This window comes from Malaya genurostris, chromosome 3 (genome assembly GCF_030247185.1).
Source record: "Malaya genurostris strain Urasoe2022 chromosome 3, Malgen_1.1, whole genome shotgun sequence".
In the NCBI taxonomy this organism is placed as follows: Eukaryota; Metazoa; Arthropoda; class Insecta; order Diptera; family Culicidae; genus Malaya; species Malaya genurostris.
In genome coordinates this window covers 83,241,853-83,265,325 of record NC_080572.1, presented here as the reverse complement: position 1 = coordinate 83,265,325, position 23,473 = coordinate 83,241,853, and the positions used below count along the sequence as shown (strand labels likewise).

General features: G+C 37.1%; 1 protein-coding gene across 2 annotated transcripts in view; it reads left to right on the top strand.

The window, feature by feature from the left end:
* LOC131435881 (muscarinic acetylcholine receptor DM1) overlaps positions 1-23,473 on the top strand; it is a 313,338-nt gene that overhangs the window by 40,844 nt on the left and 249,021 nt on the right. For both annotated transcript variants that reach the window (XM_058604140.1, XM_058604139.1), the window contains exon 2: positions 20,982-21,984. The gene's annotated coding sequence lies outside the window, so the exon portion shown is untranslated. The remainder of the gene's footprint in view (positions 1-20,981; positions 21,985-23,473) is intronic.

Here is a 23,473-nt window from a genome sequence, read left to right as displayed (position 1 = left end):
ATCAAGCTGGAAAGAATTCAGTATCGTTGTTTGCGTATTGCCTTAGGTTGCATGCAGTCGACTCATACGATGAGTCTTGAAGTACTGGCGGGCGTCTTACCGTTGAAAAATCGATTCTGGGATCTATCATATCGATTGCTAATTCGATGCGACATCCTGAATCCGATGGTGATTGAAAATTTCGAAAGGCTTGTCGAGCTCAATTCTCAAACCCGTTTTATGTCCTTGTATTTTGATTACATGGCTCAGAATATTAATCCTTCTTCGTTTGTTTCCAATCGTGCTCATTTCTTGGATACTTCTGATTCTACTGTGTTTTTCGACACATCCATGAGAGAAGAAATTCGTGGAATCCCGGATCATGTGCGCCCTCAAGTGGCCCCAAATATTTTTTATAATAAATTTAGAACAGTCAACTGTGAAAAGGTGTTTTACACTGACGGTTCAAACATCAACAGGTCCACAGGCTTCGGCATCTTCAATCAAAACATCACCGCTTCGTACAAACTCAGTGATCCGGCTTCAGTCTACGTCGCAGAATTAGCTGCTATTCAGTACACCCTTGAGATCATTGAAACCTTGCCCAAAGACCATTACTTCATTGTCACGGACAGTCTAAGCTCAATAGAAGCTCTCCGGGCAATGAAGCCAGGAAAGTATCCCCCATATTTCCTGGGGAAAATACGGGAACACTTGCGAACTTTATCTGAACGGTCTTATTTAATATCGTTAGTCTGGGTCCCTTCGCATTGTTCCATTCCAGGCAATGAAAAGGCAGACTCATTGGCTAAGGTGGGCGCATTAGAAGGTGATATTTATGAAAGACCAATCTGCTTCAATGAATTTTTCAGTATCTCTCGTCAGAAAACTCTCGAAAGTTGGCAAACTTCATGGAGCAATGGCGAACTGGGACGATGGCTACATTCCATTATCCCTAGGGTATCGACGAAACCTTGGTTCAGGGGGATGAACGTGAGTCGCGATTTCATTCGTGTTATGTCGCGGCTCATGTCAAATCACTACACCTTCAACGCACATCTCCGGCGTGTTGGGCTTGCGGAGAGCGGTCTCTGCACCTGTGGCGACGGTTATCAGGACATCGAGCATGTCGTGTGGTCGTGCGTAGAGTATCGTGACGCCAGGTCGAAGCTACTGGAATCCCTTAGGGCCCGAGGTAGACCGCCTGAGGTTCCGGTTCGGGATGTGTTGGCGAGTCGGGATAGTTTATATATGCTTCTCATATACCAGTACCTTAAACACATTGATATACAAGTGTAATGTGTTATCCCTCGCTCAGAAAGTATAAACTCCACCTACAGGTTCGACACTAACATCCGCCCGATTCTCTCGATCCCCGTCCCTGTCCACCATCTTCATTGGAACTAACAAGATCTTTTTTTGTCACTAACTTTTTCGTTACCCCTTCCCTATCTCTTCACCATCCCGATGGCAACTAATTAGATCTTTATCGTTTTCAAACATTTTGTTCCCACATCCCCTTTTTACCCCGTTTCCACAATATTTACTTTTTTTTTCATTCTCTTCCGTAACATCACCATCATCGTCCACGGAAGGCCGCCCCAGTCGAAAACCAGCATGCGGGCCACCCGCCGGGCCTTCGTAGCCTGGGGGTGTTTCCCGCGGACCCACGCGGACCGAAGGATGCGGCCAACATGGATCTTCGCCAACGGCATATGGAAGACCCTCATGCGATATTCAATTCACCGGCCACTACCGATAGCTTCTCGAGAATCCGCTACCGCTACATTACATAATGATACTTTTCTAGTTTTAAGTTAGTCGTAATTAAGATTAGTAAATACCCTTGGCATCTTAGAGCTTAAGCAGTGTGCCTTAAAATTATACTATAATATTGAATAAAAAAAAAAAATTGCAAGTAAGTATCATGTACATTTAGTGAAGTGAACATATCGAAATTCTTTCCAAGTAAAAAGCATTTGCGAAAATTGGCGTACCGAGGAAATTTGGCACCCGGGGCAGAATAAGATTTGCCGCCTCTTTCGTTGGTTAAGTGAGCAAACAAAAAAAAAAAAAAAAAAGAAAGCTGAACTCCATTTCCGGAAAGATGCCTTGGGCGAGCAAAAAAAAAGACCTCAAGCCAATTATGATAGTCTTCTCGTCTTGGGAAACATTCAGAAGGTGGTAAAAAGGGTTTCTCATGAGTTGAATGAGAGACAACGAAAAAAATTGAGCGAAATTTTTCCCCCGCACACACGGTGAACGCGGTCAAGGGCATAATTGCTGAGGTCAGATGCGAATATTTGTCCTATCCGTCATATTCCTAACATTTGGTCTCTTCCGTCCATTATTATCGTTTATGGGTGTCTCACGCATTTGCTGAGCAGCACTTCACTTGTGATGAAGATGTGGAAAAATGACTAGTAATAAGTAGTATTATTCTGGAGTTGGCATTCGAAGGCATACTTACCAACAACATTTTATTCCACTCAAAAAATTAAACCATTAAACTAACTGGCACACGTTGTATGTTGTATAACTAAATTCTGGATTTCAAAGAAAAAAATCAGCACCAACACGTGTGAGCAAAGAAGAAAGGAAAACGAGTTGGAAATGGTTATCGGTGACAATTACTTGGTTGTTGTACCAGGCACGTCCAGAAAGTAAGTGTACTTAATTTTTTTTAGGGTTCAAAGAAAATTTATTAAAACTTAATCATACTTGGTACACTTATACATATGTAAGTGTTTTTTTCTACATAGTCATAACCCCTCTCCATGCAAGTGTTGAGCCGCGGGATCAATTTTTTGTTTGGTTAAAAAAATCTTCCGCCTAGGCGGATACCTCCATCTTCACCTCCTTGTCCGTTGAACACGCACTTTTCAGGCGATACGAGAGACATTTTTCGCGAGGGACGCTATTGCGTTAAGAGTTTTCAACAAACAGTGTTGTCAACATGTAGAAAAAGTATTACCTACGACTGTGAGAGTGATATTTACTTTCTGGACGTGCCCCGTATTTTCGGAATTCATTCTTCTATTAAAATTCAATCAGTAATTGAAGTTTTGCATTTATTGGTCTCCAAACGCCTGTATTCGTTGAAACATTCATAATTATAATGATTGTTTATTGTCACTCAATCACACATTCATAAATGAGTGCATTCAACGACATTATCCGTGTTGCTGGTTGTCACCTGTAAAATTCATAAATTTTTCTGTGCGGACACACAAATATAGAACCATTAGATGTAATATATATATATATATATATATATATATATATATATATATATATATATATATATATATATATATATATATATATATATATATATATATATATATATATATATATATATATATATATATATATATATATATATATATATATATATATATATATATATATATATATATATATATATATATATATATATATATATATATGAAAAAGTTTGTCTATTTGGACAAGAATCAATACTTTTTTAAGACCATAGAAACATTTTGCATATATTAGATATAATTATATGTAGGATGGATGTAACAAGTGCCTTTAAAAAGGGGGTGCAATCGTTGTAACGGCATAACTCCGGAATTACTGAACGGGTTGCTATCAAACTTGGCACATGTACTTCTAGCTCTTCAGAGATGGTATTTTTATACGAGAGAGAGCGTAGCAAGTGTCATTAACAAGGATGGGCATGAAAAAATTCATATATCATAAAATTCATATATTCGAAAATCGATATATTTTTAAGATCTTAGAAACATTTCGCATACTTCAGGTATGATTAAAAAGGGGGGTGTAATGTGTGTAATGGCGGTTGTAATGTGGGGTGTAATGTATGTAATGACATAACTCCAAAACTAATTAACGGATTGCTATCGAACTTGGCACATATACTTTTTGCTCTTGAAAGATGGTTATATGAATATTTCTATGGGAAGAGGGAGCGTAGCAAGTGTCATTCATAAAGGGGGTCATTAAAAAAATTATCTAATTTGATGAATCGGTAATTTTTGAAGACCATAGATGCTTTTTGCACAACTTAGAGGATATTCGGTGGGGGGAGGGTGTAGTAAGTGCCTCTAAAAAGGAAGTGTAATGTTTGTAATGGCATAACTCCGAAACTACAGCACAAATTGCTGTAAAACTAGGCACAAGTATTTTTTGCGAAAATACTGAACGCATTTTTCCGAAACTACTGAAAGAATTGCTATCAAACTTGGCACATATTTTTCATGTTCTTCAGCTATGATCATTAGGTCAATTTCAGGGGGAATAGTGTGTAACAAGTGTCCTTAACATGGGAGGAGGAGGTCAATGACGAAATTTATATAATTAGAAGAGAATCGACAGGTTTTTGAAAATAAATTTTCATCTCCCATTTTTTGTAAAACAAGAGAGTGGCAAGAATTTCAAGGTCAGGGTAGATAGTATTTCAAAAGATCTGAATCAATATTTTTGAAAAGCACACATACTTTTTACACTACTCAGGTTAACCATAGAGGAGATCTGTAGTAAGTTCACTAACAAAAGGGAAGTGCAATGTAAAATTTATTCGATGAGAAACAATTCTTCTTGACTAATATAGAAACTTCCTTCACATCAAAATAGATTATAGGATTATTTTGAAGGTGAGGGAGTGTAGCAAGTGCCTCGAACATGGAAAAAATAAGAGAAAATTTATCGGGTATTACGAAAAATTGGTACTTCTTCACAAGTACAGCATATCTCTAGCAACTAAGTGAGGTTCACAAAAATAATTACAAGAGGGAGGTATTTTCAACATTGATCTGAATTGACGAAGAAATCATACAATCAATGTGCATTTATTATAAAAATTGAGAGAAATGTCGACCCAAGGTGATGAAAACAAGTTTACAACAACATTTATATTAATTGAATCGTTTTCTATACGCTCTTCTCCTAGGTGAACGACCAAAATGGTTAAAGCCAGGGTAAAATAAATGGTATAAAAAGTTATTCTATAGTACGAATGTAGTTGTGATGATAAACAGCTTTTCGTTATAAAATAATCATTATCAGATGTAAAATTTGGGGTGATTACGTGGAAATAATGATGTCCTAAAAATTTTTATAAAGATGAGGGAGTAGCAAGTGTTTTTAGCCATGGAAGCCAAAAGTATTGTAGATCGAATGTGACGAGAAAGTACGGAAGTACGTTACAAGCACATACACGAACTCGGAGGTTACTAAGAAGGTATTTATAGAGAGAAAGGTGTTTTAAATGTTTCTAACAAAAGGTTTCAAATATAAAACTGACCCAATTTGACGACAATACCGTGAAAATATTGATTATTGTGAGATGTGAGATGGGACACTTCTCATTCGCAATCTGAACATGAACGAAACATTTCCGAGAAACGCCGAGTAATTCAGCTAGTGTCACATAATATTATAAGCAAATGCCCACAAAAAGCAATGCAATCTTCGATCGAATCTATTCGATCTTTGTATTAGTTAGTAAGTTAGTGTACCGGAATGTATATACTAATTTACTAAAGACTGTCCCAGGAAGTATGGACGCACTTTGATTTCGCTGTAAATAATTCACAAGTGTTAGATATTCAAATTTTATTCAATATACTGATAATATTAGACTACAACAACAGAATATGATTTACAACATTTGCTACTTAGCCATTGTAGACTAGCTGGCGCACCTTCTTGCGAACGTTCCTCATTAAATTTCGTATAGACATTTTGGCGACAAGTTTTGACACTTTTTTCCAATCTTTTTCGAACTGTTGAATGGTTTCGGCTGTCGAGACACGTTTCCTAAGATGTGCCTTCGTTAATGCCCGAAATTCCTCAATTGGTCGAAGTTGTGGACAATTTGGTGGATTCATGTCTTTTTTGACGAAAGTTACATTTTTGGTAGTATACCATTCTACCGTTGATTTCGAGTAGTGGCAAGAAGCAAGATCTGGCCAGAAGATAACAGGATCCTTGTGGCTTCGAATCATGGGTGGAAGTCGTTTTTGTAAACATTCCTTGATGTATATTTCGCTGTTCATTGAAGCAGCGGTGATGAAGGGTTTCGAAATCTTACCGCAGCTACAAATTGCTTGCCAGAGCATAGCTTTCTTACCAAATTTTTCGACTTCAATCGATGTCTCGGACTGGTTTAACACTTGCCCTTCTCGCACCGTATAATATTGTGGTCCCGGCAAGGCTTTCGAACCCTCGGCCTGATCGATGCTTCTTGTTTCGGACTACGTTTTTGTTGTTTCTGCTTCGTATTGGTTCGAGGATTCAAACGTTCTTTAGCACGAAGAACATTTGACTTCGAAGTGCCCACTGTTTTGGCCACATCCCGAACTGAAACCTCCCTTTTTTGCTCGAACGCCTTCAGTATACGTTTATCCAACTATCCTTAAAGGTGTTATCCTCACCGAACTTCCTGATTGCATTTCGCACGGCTTTTCCACTTACTCCTTCCATTTTTGCTATATTTCTCAGTGACAGTCCGCGTTCTGTGCACCATTTGTACACAATTTTTCGACGTTGTTCTGCTGAAAGTCCACGCATTTCGAAACAAACTAATGAAAACGAATAAACAACTGCACAAGTGGTTAGAGAAGAGTGTAAACAACAGGACGCAGCCATAAAAATTGACAGATTCTGATCCATTGCGAAATGGCAGCGGTTTTTGGTTGCGTCCATACTTTCTGGGACAGTCTTTAACAAATACAAAGAGTTTTCCCACTACTACCTACAAAAAATTCCAGAATTGGTAAGACCCAAATCATGTATATAATAAGGCTGAAAAGTCACCACTTGAATATGAACAACCCATTTGAATCTTAACAATTCATATTCAATGCATAGTGCAATAAATAATACATTGAAAATCTTCTTAATCCACAAAGTGGTGTGATAATTTCTTTCACTAGCTATTTAAACAGTCTCATTAAATATTAACAAGATTCAATCCTCGGCCATTAGTATCGTAAGCTTACCAAATAACCCAATAGTAGCTTTTAAACGAGTCTAAGCCTTTTGAAGCCTAGACTTAAAATTGGGTCTGTCATCTCTGAGAAAATTGAGCGGATCAAAAACAATGCGTTTTGTCGATTACGTCACTTATACCATTATATCTTCGGAACCGGATATGAGAGGCATTCGATCTTCGAACTTGATCAATTGTCCAATAGTAGCTTTTAAACGAGTCTAAGATTGTTCAAACCGGTTCGCCGTCTTGGAGAAAATTGAACGGTAAATGGTACACACATTTATAAAGCCGTAAACTTACTCAATTGTGTAAATTTACGTCTTTAAGATGCACACAAAAGGAGCGTCGTAATTCACCGAAATTTACAATTCAAATCATGTAAAGATACATCATATAATTAATTTCTTAGTTAATTCTGTGGAAGTTTACATCGATACAGATATAAAAATTATTTTTACATTTTAATAGATGTAATATTGTGTTATCACCGAAGAAATTGCGGCATTCGTCTCCGAGGCTCCGTTCGAAAGTCCTTTTTTTCAGCAATTCTATAGAGAAAGGCAAAAAGTGATGTGGCACGTGACACTATAGGATGTCAAGTATATTCGCATATTACTTGATATAGTTGATATCCGAATTGTTATTTTCTAAATATTAAGTTCGAATCGATTTGATTCGAGTTCCTGTATCCTTCCCTTGTTGAGTCAAGCTGTACATGAAATACATTGAAGCATCTAATCCCACAAACTGAAACTGAGTGAAAATTGTGTAAATTTACATCTTTATAGATGCACATAAAAGAAGCGTCGTAATTTTCCTTAATTTACAAATTAAAGCATGTAAAGATAAGCCATATCTTTAGCCTCACGGTTAATTTAACTGAAGTTTACATCGATACAGACACAAACATTATTTTCACTTGTTAATAGATGTAATATTATGTAATCACCGAGGAAATTCCGGCTTGGTTGAATTTACGTCTAGCGTGAATTTCATTTTTTCTTAGAGTGCACTTAGAAAAAATCGTGTAAATTTACGTATTTATAGATGCACATAATAGGAGCGTCATAATTCATTTAAATTTACAGTTCAACTTCACAGGTAATTTTGTTGAAGTTTACATCGATACAGACCCAACAATTATTTTAAATGTTTGTAGATGTAATATTGCGTCATCACCGAAGAATGGTATGCTTGAATTTACGTCAAACGTAAATTTAATTTTTTTCTAAGAGTGCAACCAACCTCACATACAATCAGTCTAAGATGACTGAATCGCTCAAGTCCATGCAAATACAGCTTAATAGTCGTACGATTTCCTTTCAATCAACGCTGCAAAAGCATCCCCCTGTGAAGTTATTTTCGACTGCTTGCTCGCGTTCACTCAACTGGATACGTCTGAATCAATATGTGTCGGCTTTCATGTTGACTCGTTCGATCCTTCTGAACATAATACCACCGCCTGCGAGTACCAGGAGATAACCAGAAAACACATTTTCTTCTCCGATAGATAAATTAAGCTTTCGCACAATAGAGGGGATTTATTTTCTGTTTTCTGTTGTACTTCTTAACCCTCTACTATACATCAATTTCCTGGTCATACATCACTAGCTCCAGCTGCAAATCGAGATAAAAAATGTACCATGGAGCAGAACACGAAGAAATTTATACTTGAAAGTTGATCAAATGGAAAGTTCAGGGTTAAGGTACACACACAGTGAGTGGCTATTTTGTTCTGCTAATCGTAAAATTTCTAAGAAGGATGTTGAACGGTCACGTTCAATCACAGTACTTTTCACAACGCATGTTTTTGAAAAAGCAACAACAACAACAACAATAAATTCCATACTCACTTCGTGGATTCACACCTTGAGAAATTTTCACTTCTTCTAAATAGTCTTAAGTTGAACCGTGAAGCTGAATATTTTATGAAGAAGCATTCGTCATTCTGTCATGCTACCCTAGTGCACATTCATTCGTATTTATTACGACGCCTTCTCAACGTAGGGGAAAGTCTTATAAAGCGCCCCTGCTAGCCAAAATGCCCCCTTTCCTTTCTTAAGCATTGAAGACTTTTCTTAACCAAAGTTTTATTACTAATACTGTGTTTTCGTAGGATCTTTCTGCTATGCAAGTTTGGTGGTTATCGTTTGCAGGAAAGTATGAAAAAACTAAAAATTTCATTTGGCAGCTTTTCGATGTAAAGTTTTGCTTCGACTATATAGATGTTTTATCCGCCATTTCTTTGACATACTGATTATCTCAAAACAGTAACTTTATGGACATTTCAAGAAGCACAATGCATCATTGTTGTGGGATAAAATGTCTTTTGTTGTGTGTCATGCCACTGGTTTGTTGTGAGCCACATTTTACGGCTGCTGGGGCATTATGTCTGAGGCGAGCGAAAAAAACTAAGAATGTAGCCGTTTTGGAAAATGTGTTTATATCAATCAATTCTCATCTTTTCTATTGGAGTCATTGAAAATTATGTTCCTCATCCGTATTGCAGTGAAATACTTACATTCTCGAGGAAAATATATCAATACACTTGGAAATATCTCAATGTTTTCTTAAGGGGGGCATATTATAAAACTTTACCCTACTCTTTGTCACCCATATATAACAGAGCATGTATTTTTCATGAAACCAACATCAAATATAAATATTCAATCGTTCTCTGCTTTTTTATTTCAACTTGTTGGCTCTATGTTGCCTCCCGGGTGTTTGTCGATATTGATTCCGGTTGACGCTTCAGCATGTGGTTGGTGAAGAAAACAGTCATTTTTGGCTAGATGTGACAATGTAACTTGTGAAGTGCTCGTCGTTCAATGAGCAATACGAAAACAGAGAGATTCGTTCCATATTCGTAGTCGCGGGGGTTCAATAGCAGGTAGAAAATTTTTGGACCTTAACAATATTTGGGAAACAGTAGAATAGAACGGGACGAGACAGCCTCCTTTTTACAGCCAAGCTTTTCAAGTAATTGTTTAAAAGTTCAACATAAAACAAATAGTATCATAGGAAAGCTGGGTTCTTAGGATGCATGATTCATCAATTGAAATTCGACATAGCTTGCAAGTTACAACTTCTATAACCGATTTTCGTAGGCTTTGCATTTTCGATGAATCGGAACAACGGAAGGAAAGGCAACCACTTCATTCAGTAGTCGTTTTGCAACAGAAAATTTTTAAATACATAAAACACTATGATGCTTTCAGTCTTTATTGAGCAGGAAATTATACAAAAAATTGCAAAAGCGAATCATATTAAAAACACGTGCCTTGCTCATATTAAAAACACCTTGCAGTGAGATGATACCTTTTTTTATCAATCAGCATGTGTTTTTCGTGTGAATATTCTTCGTTGTGTTTAATTTTCTTGAATTTATTTGAATGAACGTCAGTTTGAATGAATTGTAATTAAAATTTTGGAACAGTGAGTTGAATCGAAGATAGAAGTTTAACGAAACCTTAAAATTATTCCTTTCAATCCAAACGTGTGACAATCGATTAGGCATTCCATGACCTCTTTGTTGCACAAAATCACACTGAATCGATTGGTATATGACACTCGGCCCTCCTTGTTTTTAGAGAATGTGTTCAGTTGGCGAATACCCTGGACACAAACCAGCAAAATTTCAATCCAACACGAAATTCTCAGCACCAAGAAAACAAAAATGAATTTGATTTTATTACAAATACGGCAATTTTGCTTTATGACGTATCCATTCAACTAAAAATGCGTCTCATCACTGAAGAGAATTTTGCACTATAAACATTTTTGGTTGAATACTGATTTTGAAAATAAATTTCTACGATTTGGAAGCAACAATACTGAGTAGAGACGTCACTTTACACTGTCAAAATAACTTTCAGGCAATAGAGCACTCCCTATTGAAAAAACCTTCTACAAAACATCTTATTAAGTAACTAACTTGATAGCGAAAGCTTTTCACCGTAATCAAATTTTCTTGATTAAATCAATAAAAATACTTGAAGTTAAAAATTCTGGTTGGAGAGAGAAAGCACTGGTTAAATTTTAAGATCTTGCTTTTTACATCAAGGAAATTTCTGACTACGCTTATGAGTAATTGCAAGCAGAGCTGCTATATGTCACTATCCACTAGCAACTTTGCACGTTGAATATTTGAAAGCCTATATCACTGGACTGCTGCCAACCAGGCTCTACAGATCACCATATATTGAGTGAGTGTCTGATAGCCGATCTGTCAGAACATAAATTCTCTTGATATTTCACCCACCAGGACGCTCATTGATTGCCGATGCGATTTATATTATCTTCATTTCTCCTGTCACTGATTATATTCATTTACACCAATAAACTCGGAAGTCCGATGACTTTAAGCAATGAAGTTTATGTTAGTACTCTCATTGAATTTTTTGTCGTGAGTACGACTTACTTTACTATGGGCGCCTTTTCAAAATTTTTCCGTACAAGAATGGGCAGAACTTTATCGCGAATATCTCTTGATGTACTTAACCCAACAACACATTTTTTCTACAAGCTATCAGAAATATGATCAGGAATTCGTGATTAGTTTTTCAATAGCGTGAGATAGCTATGAATAATTGTAAAACAGCGTTTTCTAAAACTTTTGAAAATAATGTGGAAAATTCATCACGCTTGCTTGGCTTTTTCGCACCGGAACGACGGTTTTGAGGTACTTAAGCACATATCAGTTCTGATTATCTACTGGATTAGTATAAAAGGTAAGCTTTGATTGAAAATTGTTCATTTCTTCTAGTGCTTCAGACGGAACTGGAGGTCCCCCCACCAACAGCAGTAAGAACAAACCAAGTATAAAGCATGAAACGCTCAGGTCGTGCTTTCATTTGGACTTCGATCATCAGGAGGAGCAGACGGCAATGAAAATGCAGATCTTTTGCGTGGTACATAACCTCAAACGCACAAGTGGCAGAGCCAGTTTCTCTTCAAAGAAGATCGATTGTATCATCCTGCTGCTAGTCGTTTGCATTGGACCATAATGCAACGAAAAATGAACAACAATCGACAACATTATGCAAAATCAGCCCTTCTAATGGCTCCAAATTTTATCTAAAGAACTATAAAGTTTGCTTCTTTGCAAATCGGTAATTAAAACCATCAGTGTAGTGCAAATCTGGGATAATTTGATCAGCTTTGTGCAACTTTTGCAGTGCAAAATTTGCAACAATGCTTAATATCGTTTCTATCTAAACAGTGTTTAATATCTCAGACCAGGGACTCCCAAACTATTTTGGGTCATGGACCCCTTTACTAAAAATTAACTTAGGCCTCAGACCCCCTTCAACATATTCCTTTGAAAATTCAATTTCTTCCTTTTTAATATTGATGTAAAATACTTAGCAATTTCAAATCAACACAACTTTTCAGCGTAAATATTTCAAATAACAACTTATATAAAACAATAGGGGGTCGATATCGTAGAACGCCATAATCAATTTAATAGTTTCTTTCGATGTAATATTCAAATCCGAAATGAAACAATCGACATCAAAATTCTGTATGTTGTTATTTAGAACCATAATAGTATACCCAAAGAATTATGCGAGATTTTTCTTCACTATACTAGTAGAAGTAGAAGTAGTAGTAGAATTTTTTGCTGATTTGCTCTATAAAATGCATATTACCGACTCAGAATAGATTCTAACTCAACTCGTCACTCTCTATCACGAACACTTTCATAAAAGGTTATTTTCAGAACCACCATTACTTTATCATAAGGAACTATACTGGATATTTCGTAATATTTAATTGTATGTCAGAATGTTCAATGTAACTGAACTGTGTTTTTGTTTAGGTGTATCGTTTCAAATTCTAGAGTGAAAAAGGGGAAAGCATGCACAATTCAAACAATCGATCAACTAATTGATACTAGGAAGTATAAAGAAAGAGTATCAGTTTTACTCGTACTCACGACATCCAGTTATGTCTCTGACATTACACACCCATACTTTTTTACTTCAACAGAGAATAGGAGAATGAGAGAGAAAACAAAAAAGTCGTCTGTCTTTGACTGAGTATACTTCTACTTGGTCATAGAAATATCGAGTATCTCATTTGACAGTCACTTTAACCGCACCGATTACAGTTGACGATGATTTTAGTCAGTCTGTCAAGGTCATTTGACATGACTGACAAATTGCAACTCTGATTGCGAGTTCATATTTTCTTCATCGCTCTGTTATGTGTCGGTTACAGTGCGAGTAATCGTTGTGTCAAAATCATTGCAACTAGATCGGAATTCATTGTTGGCAGATGGAGTAAAAATATTTTTTTCTTTTTTATAGTGTTGTGAAAGGCTTAACAACATGTACCGATACGAACATCTATTTTCATTTGTATATTTTATTTCCCTGCACTGATGGACAGGGTTGCCAAAACACTTTTTTTCATACATCTTATATATGGACACAAAAACACTATAAATGGAGAAACGTGAATTATTTTTAACGATTTATTAATTTTTAGTTTGACGTAAAGCCGCCATGACTATGTTCAGTTTTTGCAATGACTGAGCGGAAATATATATTGGAGAAGCCAAGTGAAAGAAAAACTAACAGAAAAGATGAATTTTTGGAAAAAGATACGCTCAGAGACAAGACTCGAACCTGCGTTCTTATGCATTCCGTGCATACGCGCTACCATTTCGCCACTCTGATCTTGTTTTAGCCACTGCAAAACTCGAAACAGACACAGTAGCAACGTACATCGAACATGGTCTACATCCTGGCCGTCTCACCCGACCGATATCTCACATCCAAACATCTTCTCTGTTCATCAAACACTAGTCCTCTCGCTTTATACCTATTTCTCCGATCAAGCATTGAGTAGGAGAGTGTATTTATAATCGCTTGTCACCTTCTTAATGGTGCCAGTCGCTGGCTGGACATCGTCAGCGACAGACCCCTATGAAGGTTGTATTGATTGTCTGCCCTTTCCTACCAGCAGTAGATTGTTACGGAAAATCAAACCGCAATTGTTTTTAACGATTTATTAATTTTTAGTTTGACGTAAAGCCGCCATGACTATGTTCAGTTTTTGCAATGACTGAGCGGAAATATATATTGGAGAAGCCAAGTGAAAGAAAAACTAACAGAAAAGATGAATTTTTGGAAAAAGATACGCTCAGAGACAGGACTCGAACCTGCGTTCTTATGCATTCCGTGCATACGCGCTACCATTTCGCCACTCTGATCTTGTTTTAGCCACTGCAAAACTCGAAACAGACACAGTAGCAACGTACATCGAACATGGTCTACATCCTGGCCGTCTCACCCGACCGATATCTCACATCCAAACATCTTCTCTGTTCATCAAACACTAGTCCTCTCGCTTTATACCTATTTCTTCGATCAAGCATTGAGTAGGAGAGTGTATTTATAATCGCTTGTCACCTTCTTAATGGTGCCAGTCGCTGGCTGGACAGCCAGTCGCTGGCAGACAATCAATACAACCTTCATAGGGGTCTGTCGCTGACGATGTCCAGCCAGCGACTGGCACCATTAAGAAGGTGACAAGCGATTATAAATACACTCTCCTACTCAATGCTTGATCGGAGAAATAGGTATAAAGCGAGAGGACTAGTGTTTGATGAACAGAGAAGATGTTTGGATGTGAGATATCGGTCGGGTGAGACGGCCAGGATGTAGACCATGTTCGATGTACGTTGCTACTGTGTCTGTTTCGAGTTTTGCAGTGGCTAAAACAAGATCAGAGTGGCGAAATGGTAGCGCGTATGCACGGAATGCATAAGAACGCAGGTTCGAGTCCTGTCTCTGAGCGTATCTTTTTCCAAAAATTCATCTTTTCTGTTAGTTTTTCTTTCACTTGGCTTCTCCAATATATATTTCCGCTCAGTCATTGTGAATTATTTGCAAAATGAGAAACGTTGGCTTTTATGAAATGACAGTTTCGCCGAAGCCGTTTGGTAAAGAGTGAAATATTTTGAATACCTATTGTTTCAGCGTTGAGTTTGAGAAAACCAAAAACGTAGTTGAATTTTCACTATAGGAATGGTTAATTCAACATTTGTGTGTTTATTCAACGATGAGAATTGATATTGGTTCAAAGTCTTTTGGTGTAAATCAGATGCAAAGTTGATCTGCGTAAGAATTTTTTATCTTAAAATATCGTACAGAGCAAAAATATCGTTAAATTTTTAAATATTATAAAACGACCGCAAATGCAAAGTAGTGTTGCATTTGAGTCTAAATGTCTCTTAAATAAGAACGGCTGTTTTATACCTTACACTTCGACTGCTGATTTTGTTTTCAAAAACTTTCAGACGCGAAAAGTTGTAATATTTATTTTTTTTATAACAATTTTTATTTGGGCCAATTGCTTTACGTGGCCGATTGACCAATGTTCTTGTTACACAATATTATTTTTTATTATTGGATCTCGTTGTCACCCTTCTTCTAGGGGGAGAGGAGCTTCCATTTCCTTCTAGCGAAGATTGGAGGTCACTTTGTCCGTGGCTCATATCATCCATTGCTACATCGTTGGAGTTGTGAGTGGTTTCCGTTTCCTTGTTTTCATTGTTGATTGCAGTCTTGGGTTCATTGGTAGTTGCTGTAGATGCGCTTTGTACATTGATTGCAGTTGATAGTTGGTTAGATGGTGAAGGTGTTTTCGAAACAGGAGCACTGCATTCACTAGTTTCCGTTGTTGAGCGGTTGTCCTTGTATTTGTTTGTTTTGTTTATTTTCGCAGTTTCAGTGCAAGGTTTGCCGTAGTGTGCAGGTTGTTCACAAAACTGACATGTAACCAGTTGATTTTCGTACGTAATCAGCGTTTTACACGGATGTATCCCGTCTTGATCACAAATGATGTAAGATGGAATTGCTTTACGTGGTTGCATACGTACCACTCTCACGCCATTCCGGATACCCGGGAAAAAATTCCGCCATACTTCCCTTTCGATGGAAAGAACTTCGCCGTACTGCGACATACTTTCCCGAACGAACTGATCGCTGGTCTGCGGGGGAAGGTCATGCACGCGTACTTCTATGGCATTGTCCACCAAGTACACAGGGATTTTATATTTAACATTGTCATGATCAACACTGTGCACCCCGTTATTAACCGAAGCAAATGCAATTGCAACTCTTTCACGTTTGAACATAATGTATACACAGTTAGACGCCTTGCTGAATTGAATCTCACTTACATTATTAGCGTCTAGATGCATTCGTTCCTAAAGCAAGATTTCAATTTCTGTTGCTGCTGGTCTAACTTTGCAGCGCTTGCAATCAATACAAATTGAATTTGGTCTTGTAGGCCAAGTTTCAGGCTTTGTTAAATCGTATTTGCCCATTTCGTACACTCTATTGTTCACTGTACTGTATTGTCTTTGTTTCTGTCGTATCGACCGTAAGAAATTCAGAAGGATCAGAACTAGTGATCGATACGTTGGACAAAAATAACTGTTTTATCTACTAGCGTATCACATTATTAATTCTGATTGAATCAAATTTTGGCTCTTCATCAGAACTATTTATTTGATCAATATTTTTACGTTTCGTCTTTGACTCATCAGTGCATAGCAGTTCAAATTGAACTGCCTAATGCAAAAATCGGTAGTTCAATTTGAACCTGAAAGCAGACGTAAAGTTTCCAGAATACTTTTGATTTGCCACAAAGTGCAATGTCTTTACTGACGTGCTGAACGAAAACGCGTTTTCGACTTGATTTATATATTTGATTTTATATCTCCGAGGTAATTGATATGACGCAGCCACTAAACCGAAGCGAATCACACGAACAAAAACAAAACGGATTGGGACAGCACACGAACAAAAACGATACGGCGAAGCGGCATTACACTTATTTTGTCATTTACACTCAGTTGACGAAAAAGTATCGCAAAATTACCAGACCTATTTAAAAAAGTCAAATGGAAATTCTATTTTGTGGATCATAGATAAATCCGAAAAATTCAATAAAGTGACGATGAAATCAATTTGTCCGTTATTTAAATAGGGATATATTGAATGTACGATGTTGGGTAAAATGGTTTTAGGCGAAATAGCTTTCAGCAAAATAACCCTGACTTATGAGTGCCACAATGAAAAATCACCTTTCCTTTTTACCTTTTTTTATATATATAAAAAATAGGTATAGAATTCGCTCAAACTTTCGAAAAATTTTCCGAGGCCCGGAGGGTCGAATGTCATATACCAATCGATTCAGCTCGACGAACTGAGCAAATGTCTGTGTGTGTGTGTGTGTGTGTGTGTGTGTGTGTGTGTGTGTGTGTGTGTGTGTGTGTGTGTGTGTGTGTGTGTGTGTGTGTGTGTGTGTGTGTGTATGTGTGTGTGTATGTGTGTGTGTCTGTATGTGTGTTGTCAACTAAGAGGTCGAGATCTCAGAGATGGCTGGACCGATTTTGATCAAACTAGTCGCAAATGAAAGGTCTCCCCGTCACCCAGAACGCTATTGAATGGTTTTGAGATCGGATGTTTACTTTTTAAGTTATACGAAGTTTTATGTCAAAATTTTCAGTTTTTTGACAGTATCTGTCACAATTGACCTTGAAAACAGAATATGTTTTCAGACTTAGATTCCGCACGGTAATAGCTATCCAACAAGCCATAGATTGTTAAAATCCGTCCAATTTTAACGGAGATATCGAATTTTTTGTGTAAGCGACTTTTCCCCCATATTCCAGCAGTAGAAGTTCTGAGCGCTGTATGGCAAAGAAAGGCTTGGGAGCAACGTAAAACACGATTTTTTATACTGTTACATACAATAGTTTCTAAGTACCAAAAAGACTGTGAACAGCATTATTTTTCATGACATTTTGCCTCGGACCAATTTTAGCACGGTTCGTTTTTGGCAACATAATCGTTCGAATATGACATATTGGAAAGATGACAGTACTTCCGAATTCTGAACAATTTCATAATTATATTGATTTAAACTGCTTACAGCAATAAATGCTGGAAGAACAAAACACCCATATATCATTTGAATCAGTTCGTCGAGATCAGCAAATGCGTATGTGACAAATAATTTCACTCAATTTTTTACCTTATTTTCGAAGATGACTCAACCGTTTTCTACAAACTCAGATTCATATGAAAATTCGTATGCTCCTAAACAAGGTTCCTGAATTATGTTTGGATCCGACTTCTGGTTCCGGAACTACAGGATGATATGTGAAACGAAATTAAAATTGTGTAACTTATTTTCCTCGTAGATGGCTGAACCGATCTAAGATTCAAATGATATCTAAGAATCATCTAAGATTTGCTGATATGAATAGTCGACAACCAAATAAACTTATTTCAGTTTTAGTGGTATTAAGTTTTCGATTCGGAAGGCACCCAACAATTTAACTCGTACTACGATTTCTCAAAGATGTCTATACTGATTTTTAAACATATTGGAACAAATGTAAACTAATCAGGTGAATTTGTCTGACTTCGGCTTCACCGATTTTCGAATTCCGGCTCCAGTATCGAATCGTTTCTCAAAGCTCAATCGTTTTCTCAAATAAAGCCAAATCGAATTTCAGAAAAAAATTCAAATTAAAATAAACTTATAGTCCCACACAAAATTAATTAATTTTATTCAATGCTGACTTCCGATTCTGGAATTACAGGAGGATGAATTATTAAAATTCAAACCGATATAGAAGATGATAATCCCGAAAAGCTTGAAAGTTGGACTCAAAACTATTGCAATTTATTCGTCATATGGCCATACGAATCGGTTTGGTTTATGCTGGTTCCTGAATACCGGCTCTGGAAGAACCTTAAATTACCGTAAATTCTAAAGTGGAACTCACTTCGACATATCATGAAAAGTTTAATCGATTGTAACCTTTTTAGATAGAGTAATGAGTGATTAAAATGTCAAATTGCAGCTTAAAACGACGGTCATTAAAATAATGTCATGAAAACCGAAGAATATTCATGAAAAAAACACATGCGGATTGATAAAAAAAAGGTATCATCTCACTGATAGGTGGATTAAGCACGTTTTTATATAACACTCATTCTATCGGTTACATGATTCATTGTTCGATGAATTATTGATTTTATTTGTTAGAACTTGTTAAAACGGTGCAATATAACAAAAACCCAAGTTCTTTTAAATTCATGTTCAAAAATCTTGTGAAAGGATATTACTAGATAATGGGTTTTTCGCTGTTGGCCATCACAATATGTACTGAAGAAAAGTTGAAAGTTTTTTTTCAATAATTAGTTTACTAACACTTATTTAAACACTTTAATGTTCAAGAGCTATAAATTTGCTCATAGTAATTTAACCGTTCTCGAGATATTCAGACATAAAATTCGAATAACTAAGACGTGTATCTAACTACTCAAGCAAAATCGTTATTTTGAATGGAATATACAATTATCTGTATCTTGATAAAACAACGAAATTCAACACAAACCTAAGTACTTTTAATTGCACACACTTAAACCCAATTCTTGAGCTCGGTGAAGTAAAATACCGAAACAGATCGGTAACACACAATTTTGCTGATTGCTCAGTAATCAATATTATGTTTTCCGAGATTTTTTCGGCGCAAAGTGAATCTTTTTTTTAAATATTTGTCAAAATCTTGTGCTGAACTCATCGGTGATTAACAATTATCCCGAAATCAGTAAATGCGTTTGCGCAAATTTCGAAATATGTGTTAGTTTTTCCGAAATTTAGCTTTTTGCTGACAATTTCGGTAATAACTGACGTTTGTCAAATTTGAGATTGCCGAGACTCTGGAATTTCACCTTTTACCGAGTACACGGCGGTGCAAATTTCGGCATTTATTTTGCCGAGAATCAGCGAAAGAAAAGTGTGCATGTTGAAATATCTCGACAATGGTTATTTTTAGTATGGAGTAAATTTATTGCTCTTACAATTGTTTGGCTATTCGCAATAAGAATTTGAAGATTTGAAAATGTTTTTAAATTGTTTAAACGGTAACTTATTCGTTTTCAGGAGGACGAAGCTAAGCTGAGTCAGGACAAGAGTTGCCGTTTTAAAATCTGTGTTTCAACTTGAAAAATCTGTGCACCATCTGTGTTGCATATTTTCGATCATAATCTGTGAAAAACATTTTGAAAATCTGTCATTTTTATGAAATATTCATAAAAATCTGCAGAAATCTGTGGATTTTGCTAAAATCTGTGTGGCAAAAGAGGCAAAAAAATATCTGTGATTTTACAGAAAAATCTGTGGATATGGTTACTCTAGTCAGGACACAACATACCGATGCGGAATTTAACCTTCGGATTCAACAGATTTCGCAGTCGACTCGTGAATGTCCATCCCTACTGCATGACTAGTGCTATGATTCTACGGACACTAAGAATCCTCCCAAGCCAGGACTCGAACATACGGCATCTGGCTTGATAGGCCTTCTACTCTGAGCCGTCTATAAAAAGTGCAAAATTATTAGTTTGCCTTACTGAGCACGTGCTCAAAGTTTTATCGAAATCGTAGCAAGTTAGGACCTGATTTTTCATCTTTCCTGTTGTTGATTTTAGGAATTGTTCTTTTGCTTGATAGATTTTCACGATCAATTATTTATTCGAATAGAAATAATCATATTAGTGCTTAGAGCACATAATCAATTTAACACTTATTTACGATTCATCTCCGAATTTATAGTACATAGAAGTTCAGAGAAATAATTGCTTTACTTAATCATAAACATATTTTCCGCCATATTAAAATGAATATGACATATATTTCATTAAATTTTTATCGCAACAGTCAACACCCTTCCCAAACTACAATCCATTTCCGCACGAGACCGCTAAGCTACAAACAGGGTTATTTTCTCCATCTTGAGTTTCCGTATCTTGTAGAAATAAACAAATCTCAGACATCTTTTTGATACTTACGGAAGGTTCCTAAATTCAAAAGATTTAGACCCATTTCAAGGTTCGCTCTCGCGATTTTATCTTATTGCTGCGTTAAGCCGAAAATAGCCCATCAGAAAATTTAATTTGTTTTTCCTTTGCTCTTCCACTTTCAGGTCGGTATGCTGGCAAGGCTAACCTGATCGAGAAAAATTGTTGATGAAGCCTGTAAACTGTGAGAAATTTGCACAGCTACCAGCAGAGTGACAGACTGCTGGCGCCCATCAAACCACATCGAATAAAGAATAGAAGCAAACTTCTAACATTTGGGACGGTGGAAAGTTCTGAGCGGTCAGTAAAATCACGTTGCCGAAAAATTTTTAACCAACGAATGGCGACGAGTTTAAGGGTATATCTGAACTGTGAGGAACTGGTTCCCTAATCAGTAGAAAAGTTTTATTCTATTTGCGAGTGTTCTCTAGTCTGATAACTGCTGGATTGAAAAAAAAAAAAGAGAAAGAATTACAGATAATCCTCTGTCTGATGATTTAAATCCGATATTCATGCATGAATGGTGTTCGATGTTGTTTCTAGGACACTATACAATAGGATATTTCCCCAGCAGTGAATTCAAAATAACAATGAATGGAAATGTCACTAGCAGCAGAATAGTAAAAATTGGAAACTGATACCATCAGCCCGAATCGATCGCAGCATCCGTGAAAAACAGAATTTCGGAAGTGTATTGATTTTGTTCTGCTGCACTAGACCTCTCTCTCTTTCCGAAAGTTGTGTAATTGATGTGGATTTTACGGGAGCGTGGCATACGAGCGGCAACTAGGAAACTAAGTGAAATCCGAACCCAGTGTAATTTATTCGCAAATTGATGGGACACCGCTTTTCTGACCGCTTGCGATGCTCGGTGATAGTTCTGCGGATGAGAAATTTGTTTGCAACGGTTGCTGGAAATGACCGTAACAATTTTCGTTTAATCCGGAAGTGAATTGACATTGAGTGGTGTACAGACCAAACTGATGAGAATCGTGACTTTCAGTCAACCCACCTAGAGTGCTTTTTGGCTGGTGCTTTTGTGAGTTGACAGTGACATGATGGGTGAAGCACAGTCGACATGGATCCACAGTCACTCGGGGCAGCGCGGCGCAGTTCTTGTATGAGCAGGTACGAATAGCTAGTGAATGCAGTTTTGTGCAGAAGTCCATTGGTAAATCACATTTCATTCATTTGCAAAGGTGTATGCAAGCTTTATGCAGTGTGGAAATTGAATTCCAGGTTCACAGGACGGGACCCAAACTGCTATCTACTCCTAGATTCATCTCTTTTCTTTGAATGCATTAGTTAGAATGAGATTTACTAGCTTAGTTTAATGGATGCGTTTCGCTTCTGGGGAATCAAGGATATTTGTGTAGAACTAAAATTCGGACAATACTATGCTATAAACTTTTAACCTGGGATTGTGATCAGAGTATGTAAAACGGACCACAAAATCGATCAAAGGGAAAGTGAGAAAGCTATCAAAATTGTCTAGCCCATCTCTTGTTCGTATGTTAAATTAATCGTACAGGGTCCGGCACTCGAAGTGTAACCAACTTCAGACCTTCGAGCCTGGCGTCAAGGTAAATGCGACATATTATCGGGGAAGTATTCTGGAGGTTGCTTTGAAGCCGTGGGCAGACAAACATTTCGGTGGCAGACCATGGACGTTTCAGCAGGACTCGGCACCGTCTCACAAAGCTCGAGTGAACCAAGAATGGCTGAAAAACAACGTTCCGAATTTCATCACGTCCACACAATGGCTCTCGAATTCACCAGATGCGAATCCAATGGATTATTCTCTTTGGGCCATTTTGGAGAGCAAAGTCCGAACTAAAAGATACACCAGTCTCGAGGCGCTGAAAAAAGTTATTGTCCGCGCGTGGGCCAAAATACACCTGCAAGTCACATTCGGGCAGCTTGCGATTCGTTTTTTGACCGTCTCAAGGCCATAGTCAAGGCAAAAGGTGGTCATATCGAGCAAAAGTGAATTGATTCTGAATTTTGTATTTTTTTACACATTTTGTACTCTGAATTAAGTAAAAGTAATTTTCCAAACTGAATTTATGGCCTTTTTAATTGGTTACACTTCGAGTGCCGGACCCTGTAGCTCTGGATGAATGAACGAATGTTGGGCCAAGGAATATTTATCGGTTTTGACCAAAATTAGTCTAGTGCGAGAAGGGCAAGTGTTAAACCAGTCCGAGACATCGATTGAAGTCGAAAAATTTGATAAGAAAGCTATGGTCTGGCAAGCAATTTGTAGCTGCGGTATGATTTCGAAACCCTTCATCACCACTGCTTCAATGATCAGCGAAATATACATCAAGGAATGTTTACAAAAACGGCTTCTACCCATGATTCGAAGCCACAATGATCCTGTTGTCTTCTGGCGAGATCTTACTTCTTGCCACTACTCGAAATCAACGGTAGAATGGTATACTACTGTTACGGAATCCATGATCGTGTAGCGTTTTTAAACCTAGATTGGAATTATCTAGATAAGCCGCCATGAAACTCAGTAAGTTGAATTGAGAAGAGAGAGAGAGAGAGAGAGAATAAAAAAAGAAGATGGAGTTATGTTGAATTCTAACAAAACGCGTTTTATTTCGCTCCG